Below are 8,149 nucleotides of genomic sequence, written 5' to 3'. Positions count from 1 at the left end.
AGTGCAAAAGGCAGAGAGGCCCAAAGGCCAATTGAAAAACTGCAAAACATTGTAACAATGAACTACAAGTGAACTCCCAATAGAATGGAACTTCTGAACAGAGCTAAGCAATGTAGCCGGAAAACCAAAACTAATGGGCTGGAAAAGGCACCTCCAGCTTTATACTGAGCATGACGCTAATGGTAGAGAATAGCTCCTTGATTGACCTGGATGTCAATCAAGGTGCTGTCCTGTCTATGCCCCCTCCTAAAAATTTGCACCTGCAGCTGCACTCCAGAGAAGTCCTTGGTTTCACTGACAATAGTCCAGGTAAATTAAATAGAAATAGGTAAATTAAATTAAGAAAATACACTCAGTGCTATCCCCCGTGTAACTCCAGTCACACGGAGCAGCCAGTCCTACAGAAGGGAGCACCTTGGTCCTGAACAGCCCATCCCAGTGAGAGAGAGCAAAAGGGCAACAGGCAGAAAGGCCCAAAGGCCAACGGCAAAATGGCAGAACGGCAAAAGGCCGAACTGACATCGAACTCCTGACAGGGTGAAACTTCTGAATGGAACTGACCAAACCAGCTGCAAAACCCAAAGTAACGGATGTAACAAGCCCAAAAGCCGGCTCCAGCTTTAGACTGAGCATGACGCTAATCATAGGGAATATTTCATTGATCAGCTGGCATGTCAATCCAGGTGCTGTCCTGTCTGTGTCCCCTCCTGCCGATCTGCATCCGCAGCTGAATGGCCAAAGAAGTCCTTGGTTTCCCTGACAACAACCAAGATATCAGTGAGTTCTGACATTCTCGACAAACGATGTCGAGACCCTGTCTGTCCCACAGGCCATCATGGAACCCCAAGGAATAGCTGATGGTGTTTGTGCTGACTCAAGTTCATGTCAACTCATGTAACTGTTCTGCATGCTCACATCCCATCTGTACAATTCAAACATGGATTTCTGACCTACTCATTCAGTGTAATTCCATGGAGGGGCAAAAAACTCTGAGCTGGGGTGAGAGGCCAGTGCTGGAAAAGAAGGTTGTGAGGGGCCAGTCCATGGTGACTGACCTGGGGCTCCTTCCACGGGGTGTCCAGTGCACAGGGGCACAGCCCAGCCCTGCTCTGCTGGTCCTGCAGGTCTCTGGCAGGAGCCTGGCTGTGAGAGGACACTGCTGTGTGCCAGCCCTGCACACACACACTGTTCAGCTGCACACTGGTGTTTCATCTGTGGCCACTTTTGTACGAATAACCTTGAGAGAAACTTTGCAAGAAGATATAAACCATCACGCAATGCCCAAAGAAGATCACTTTTCCTTGTGCAAGTACAGTTACTGAGGCCAGCTCTGTCACAGCAGTGCCCATTGCCTGTCCCTGCTTGCGCCCACAGCACTGACACACAGCAGGACGGTGACCAAGCTGCCAGAGCACTCAGGCCTTGCACCAACACGAGGGATGAGAAGGAGAGTGTGGAGTGGAACCAGAACAGCTCTGGGAGAACAAGCGCTGCTGCTCCCTGGCAGGGCTGACATGCCAGAGCTGTTTTCCCCTCCACCCACGCACAGGAACTGTCCCTGCAGCTCCAAAAAGCCCTTGCAGGAAGGATATAGTGAAAAACACATCACTTAAGAGCCCTTTATTCTGTTTAGAGACAAGGAGAGCACTGCTGCTCATTTAAGCAGCCAACAATTATGAAAGAAAAGCCAACAGTTAATTAGAAAGGGGTTGACAACATTATCACAATAAGAAAACAACCAACAACACCAGAAAATCCAGTTGACAGGCTGGGCTTGTATTTAGCTACATTAAAACTCCTGTATAGAAGAAGATGGCCAGTTTATTGCTTCTGAAACCAGAGGGATACGAGTTTGCACAGGGCATCCTTGATCTCCTGGTTCCTCATGCTGTAGATGAGGGGGTTCACTGCTGGAGGAACCGCCGAGTACAGAACTGACACCACCGGGTCCAGGGATGGAGAAGAGATGGAGGGGGGCTTCAGGTGGGCAAACATGGCAGTGCTGACAAGCAGAGAAACCACGGCCAGGTGGGGGAGGCAGGTGGAAAAGGCTTTGTGCCGTCCCTGCTCAGAGGGGATCCTCAGCACAGCCCTCAAGATCTGCACATAGGACACCACAATGAACACAAAACAGCCAAATACTACTAAGAGAGTAAACACAATAAGCCCAAGTTCCCTGAGGTGCGAGTGTGAGCAGGAGAGCTTGAGGATCTGGGGGATTTCACAGAAGAACTGGCCCAGGGCATTGCCCTTGCACAGGGGCAGTGAAAATGTATTGGCTGTGAGCAGCAGAGCATGGAGAAACCCAGTGGCCCAGGCAGCTGCTGCCATGTGGACACAAGCTCTGCTGCCCAGGAGGATCCAGTAGTGCAGGGGTTTGCAGATGGCAACGTAGCGGTCATAGGACATGACGGTGAGAAGGTAAAACTCTGCTGTAGCTAAAAAGACAAACAGAAAGAGTTGTGTAGCACATCCTGTGTACGAAATGACCTTGGTGTCCCACAGAGAGTTCGCCATGGACATAGGAATAATGGTGGAGATGGAGCTCAGGTCAAGGAGGGCGAGGTTGAGCAGGAAGAAGTACATGGGAGTGTGGAGGTGCTGGTCCTAGGCTATGGTGATGATGATGAGGCCGTTGCCCAGGAGGGCAGCCAGGTAGATGCCCAGGAAGAGCCAGAAGTGCAAGAGCTGCAGCTCCCGTGTGTCTGTGAATGGCAGGAGGAGGAACTGGGTGATGGAGCTGCTGTTGGACATCAGCTGCCTGTGGGCATGAGGACCTGTGCAAGGAGGAAAGACAGTAATGGTTTAGATGAGACTTCTCTGGGAGACACCAAAGCCATTTCCCATAGACTCTCACACACAGAGACACTTTTCTTTTTCCAGGAGAACGTCCTGGCTGGAGCCCTTGTCGGTGCTTGGTGAGTGTGCAATGAAGAGCAGGGTCTCTGCCCAGGGGCTCCTGTGGAGTCAGCCTGACCCTGTGTGATCGGGTGGGCAGGGGCCAGTCCTGGGGTTCAGCTTTGTCAGCTGGAACCGCTCCTGGTGCCGAAGGGACTGTCAGCATCTGTACCCCCAGGCCTGAGAAACTGAGTTTGAGAGGTTTGGTTTTTCTACAGCTCCTTCTCCCCTCCCACTCTGGGGAGTGTTGTTGGGTGTCAGAAACCCTCAGCATTTCTGCTGCACTCAGGGAGAACAGAGCGAGTCCTGCGAGACCAGGGGGTGCCTGTGGGTCAGTGCAGAGTGAGGGCAGCTGCTCTGTCCCTCTGTCCTGCTCCAGCTGCCCTGGGCTGGCACCTTTCTGAGATGGAGGCTGATCACACTCCCATGTTACCCTGAAAAGCCACCAGGCACTGCTGAGAGCAGAGGGATCCTCCTCAGACCATGACAGGTCTCACCCTTTCCTAAGGTCTCAGCACCCCACGTTTAGCCCAGGACACACACGGCTCATTTCCAGCCCCACAGACTTCATTGCCCACAGCCCACAGGTCAGAGCAAAGTTGGGACACGTGTGCCCATGGACACACCTGCAGGAAAGGACCCCCAAGATCAGGCTGTGCCTCTGCAGCTGAAACTGCCATCCCCAGAGAGCCTGACAGCAAGAACAAGATCCCAACAGCAGTGACCCAGAGCAGGGGAGCAAGAAGGAAAATGCGGTGAGGGTGGGTGTGAGAGAGGCCAGGGCAGAGGCAGCCGGGCACTCAGACAGCGTCACGCTTCCCCAGCTGTGCAGCCACCTCCCAGACACCAACAGTGCCGGGCAGCTGCTCTCAGCCCCTGTGCTCTGCAGAGGAGCTGGAGCTCTGGCTGCACAGGAGCTGCTTCATGCCTTGGAGTCCCCGGCCCTGAGGGCAGAGGCTTTGCTGGGTGGGACAGGAGGCCAGGGGGCTGCTCACAGGAGGGATCTGACCTGCAGGGGGTCACAGGGACTTTTCTCTCTTCTCCCTCCCATAACAATTCCGAGTTCGGTTTCCTCTCATTTCTGATCATTTCCCTGCTGCCTGGAGATTCTCCCCTGGGAGGTGTTTCCCTATCCATGTCTATTCCCTATCAGTGCTCACAGACCATCCCACCCTCTGTGCCCTCCCCCTGGCCCTACAGATCCTGCCTGTTCACAGGCACTGCCTGGGGGCATCTTCCTGTTTGCAGGCTGGAAAACAGGTTACAGATTAAGTGTAAGGTGTCCAGCAAAGGTGATGCTGGTTCTGCATAGGCAGAGGAGAGGCAAGGCATGCCAGGATTCTCTTAAAGACCTACTGCAGTTCATGTGTCTCAAGTATTTGTTTAAAATTAAGAACAGCCTTAATCACCACCCATTCCCCAGAGTAGGAGACTGAAAACACAGACTCAGGGAGGTTCCTTATCTTTGTAGTACTCTTTGTCTTCTTCTCCTTTACACCTCCTCTTGTCAATATTCTGGAATGAGCTGGAGCTGTGAGCAGCCCCGACCCACGGAGAACCCAGCAGCAGAGGGACCCTGCCCTGCCGGGGGTCGCTCCTTCCCCCCACAGCTTCTCCCCTCAGTGTTGCTGGGCTCTCCCGGGCAGGCTGAGCGCTGACCCTGGCAGTCGGCAGAGTCCCTGCCCAGCACAGCCCTGGGGTGCAGGGACCCTGCTCTGCAGGACAGCCCTGGACACCCCTGCCTGCACATTGACATTTACACCCCACAGCCACCCTGGGGAGAACGCAGCATTCACGTCTTGTCACTGACAGTGCAGAAGGCAATCCCTGCTCTGCAGCACATCCTCCCCTCTGATCAGAGAACCTCTGAGAGCTGTACTTACATCTCTCGCAGGCTCTGTGACAGCTTTCTGAGATCCTACCATGATTTGCAGATTCAATGTCCTGCAGCCACATGCTTCCTATCTCTGAAGATTTCTCTCCAAGTGACCTCTCAGCATCCTCTCAGCCCAGACTGCGTTTCCATCTCTGTGCCTGGCTCCTGTGCCCTCGGTGCTGCAGGTAGAGCCCTCAGCCCTGCTGCGTGTGCAGAGGAGCTGCTCCTGGGTAGAGCTGTCTCTCTGCAGCGCTGCCACTGCCATGAGCTCCCTGTGTCCCAGGAGCCCAGCCCAGCTCAGCAGCACAGGAGCAGCCCATGATGTCCCTTTCTCTGTCCCCTCTGGGCTCCTCCAGGTGTCCCTGGGGCTCCAAGGGCACATCCTTTGAAACAACATGGAGTAATCAGTGATGTTGATTCTCCCTCCTCTTCAGAGACACATCATTGTCTTCCTTGTATTCTTCTTTGTATTAAACAATGAATTAGTATGAGAATCAACTTTTCTTGTCCCATCATTAGACAGGACACCAGAAATATTACAGCAAAGGATCTAATTCCTCCCAGCCGGGGGAGGAATATCTTCAATTGAATGAGTTCAGGCATTTTATTCTGCTTTTATACTCCCAGGTCTAGAGAGACATTCATCAGTCTTTGGCCATGTCATGTCTGTGCTCTGAATCAGAGCCTTTGCACACATGGGCTCTTGGACACTTGGTACCAGGTTTCTTGTGGCAGGTCAGAGCTGGACTGGTGCCACAGCTGGGGTGGCTCAGCCCAGATGTGAGGCCATGTCCTCAGCCAGGGACCTGACTGGGGAGCTGGAGCTGTCAGTGCTGCAGACAGAGCTGTGACACGGATGGAATGAACTGCCAGGCAGGGTGGCAGGAGTGAGTTCATCTGGTCTGCAAGGACAGCAGCCTCCAAGCACAGCAACAGCCCAGATCAGAACTCAGTCCAGACCTGTAAAGCAATTCAAGGGCCCCACAAGGAGCTGTTACTACTTCAGGAACAGTTAGAAGAGAAACGAAGACCCTGTGTGGCCACTGATAAATTTAAGAAGGGAGAGAAGTGATAATTTCTGTGTCTCTTGTCCTTTGTCTTCACCAGCAAGGTCTCCCAGGCCTCTGTGGCTGGAGGCAGAACAAGCAGCAGTGGATGGGGATCAAGTCAGGGGTCACTGGTACTAACACAATCCTCTCCAGTCTATGGGACAGCAGGAGCAGCATCCCAGGAGCTGGGACAGCAGGACCATGTCACAGTGAGGCCATTCTCCAACATCTGTGAAAGCGCAAGGAGTCTGGGGGGACTCCCTGACCACTGGCAGCTCTCACACAGTGTGTGCACTTTTCAAAATGGCCCATGGGTGAGCAGGGGAACTAAGGGCTGTGCCCCAGAGCACGTCCACTGGGACCCCATTTCTGGGTGTCTGGAAGAGAAGGTGATGGGGTTTGCCCAGGGCAGGTTGTGCCTGTCCATCCTCTTTCCTTTCTGTGAGGAAAGGACAGGGTTGTGGACGTGGGCAAAGCAGTGGTGGTCTGTTAGTTGGAAGTCAGCAAGGCATTCAGTGTCACCCTCTGTAATATTATTGTGTCCAAGACGGGATATTATGGTCTGTGTCAGTGTGTAAGTAGATGGGTAAAAAGCAATTTGCATGGTTGTGTTTGGAAAGGTGCTGTAGAAAGGGAGAAACTTTCCAGTCACGAGGACAGTCCAGCACTGGAAGCTGTTTCCCAGGACTGCGCACTCACTCTGTCCCAGAAAGTGACCAAGATGGGTCTGGATAAAGTCCTGAGCAATCTGGTCTGACCCTGCTGTGAGCAGGAGGTTGGTCAAGATACCTTCTGAGGTCCCTTTTAGTCTGAATGACGCTGTCCTTCCTTCCCTTTCATGTTTTCAATTTAGGGACAGCTCTCAGGTTCTCCCTGACCACAGGAATAATTCACCTGAGGTGCAGGGCTGCTTTACAAGTGCCCCCAAACAGCCCTGACACACATCTATTGCATCCCTTTTCATTTGCCCCCAGCAAGGTTCTTCTTTTTTGCTCAGTTCATTCCCATCTTTTGATCCTTTCAGAACAGGTTACTGAAGAGGTGTCAGCCTCCATGTACAGAGTCTGCACATCAGCCAGGCAGCAAAGCCGCCGTTACAGTAATGGAGACGAGGCTCTTGACCAGCTCCTTGAACCCACGGATCAGAGTGACATGTCTGCTGAGATTCCCGGGAACACCTGAACTGTAAGTGCAGAGCATGTGAGTCCTGGTTGGGTATCCTGGCTTGTCTCCTGACCCATGTGGTGTTTCAGGCTGTGAAGAGAATTAAAACCAGCCATTGGACTGGGGTAGTTCCATTTTACACGTGTCACGCAGGGCAGATGAGGGAGCTCAGAACTCCAGACTCTGCTGCACTGTTGGGACTGCAGAGACTGGAAATGCAGGTGACAGTGTGTGTCAGTGCACACACATAAAGATTCTGGCTTCCTTTGGGCCTTTGCACTGACCTGGGATCTGTTCCTTGGCCTTCTTTGTCTCAAAAAGAAACTGTTCTCCTATGCAACCTCCACATCACACCACATAACAAATAAATAAAAGGTAGAAAAATAATGAAAGAAGCACAATTTTGGGGTAATTCTTTCCAAGAGGTGTAGTCTTTAAATGATTAAAACAAAGAAGAAGCGAGAGAAAAAGCATTGTTCTAAGAAGTTATTTCAAGGCACAACTGCTGAGGTGTAGTAGATGCTTGGAAAAGCAAGAATGACTGTTAGGATTGAAATTAAAGAGATTTAAATCATCATGATCATCAGTGAGAATAAGGAGTTCCCTGTTACTGTTACTAGTGACAGCACCACTGTTCACAAACATCCTTCTTAGCATCTCCATTTTTCATGGGCTCCAAAGCTCATCCTGCTCAGAGTTTGACAGGATTGCTGCAAACCCCTGTGACCCAAATCTCTGCAACTGTCTCTGCTCAACAGCCTTTTACCCCAGGAAGGGGAAAACTGCCAGTGCAGACACCAACCCAGTGCCCAACCTGCCTGGAGAGCCAGGACAGTTGTGCCACAAAACAGCTGCCTCTGAGGGAAGCTGGAGGTGATGGAACGGAAATGGTTTCAACCCAAATCATAGAATCATTGAATCATTTAGGCTGGAAAATACCCTTAAGAACACAGCATCCTACCATAAATCAAACACTGCCAAGCCCACCACCAAACCATGTCCCAAAGCGCCACATCTCCACGTCTTTTAAACACCTCCAGCAATTGCAGCTCCAATCCTGAGGTGGCAGGACACCATTGGCTGCAGTTGGACATAAGATACTGGTCATGGCTGTGAGTTCAGCCCTCGCTGGCAGAATGTCTCACACCCTCACTGAGGAGGG

At 52.0% G+C, this 8,149-nt stretch overlaps 1 pseudogene across 1 annotated transcript; it reads right to left on the bottom strand.

Annotated features, from left to right (window-relative positions):
* Positions 1-1,821: 1,821 nt before the first annotated feature.
* LOC308044087 (olfactory receptor 14J1-like) lies at positions 1,822-2,754 on the bottom strand (annotated as a pseudogene). The gene has a single exon. The product of its transcript is annotated as an olfactory receptor 14J1-like (transcript).
* Between the last annotated feature and the right edge of the window lie 5,395 nt (positions 2,755-8,149).

The sequence above is a fragment of the Nesoenas mayeri genome (genome assembly GCF_963082525.1).
Source record: "Nesoenas mayeri genome assembly, chromosome: 10".
Classification (NCBI taxonomy): domain Eukaryota; kingdom Metazoa; phylum Chordata; class Aves; order Columbiformes; family Columbidae; genus Nesoenas; species Nesoenas mayeri.
Note: the sequence above shows the minus strand (reverse complement) of the source record. Positions and strands in the feature narration are given on the sequence as shown.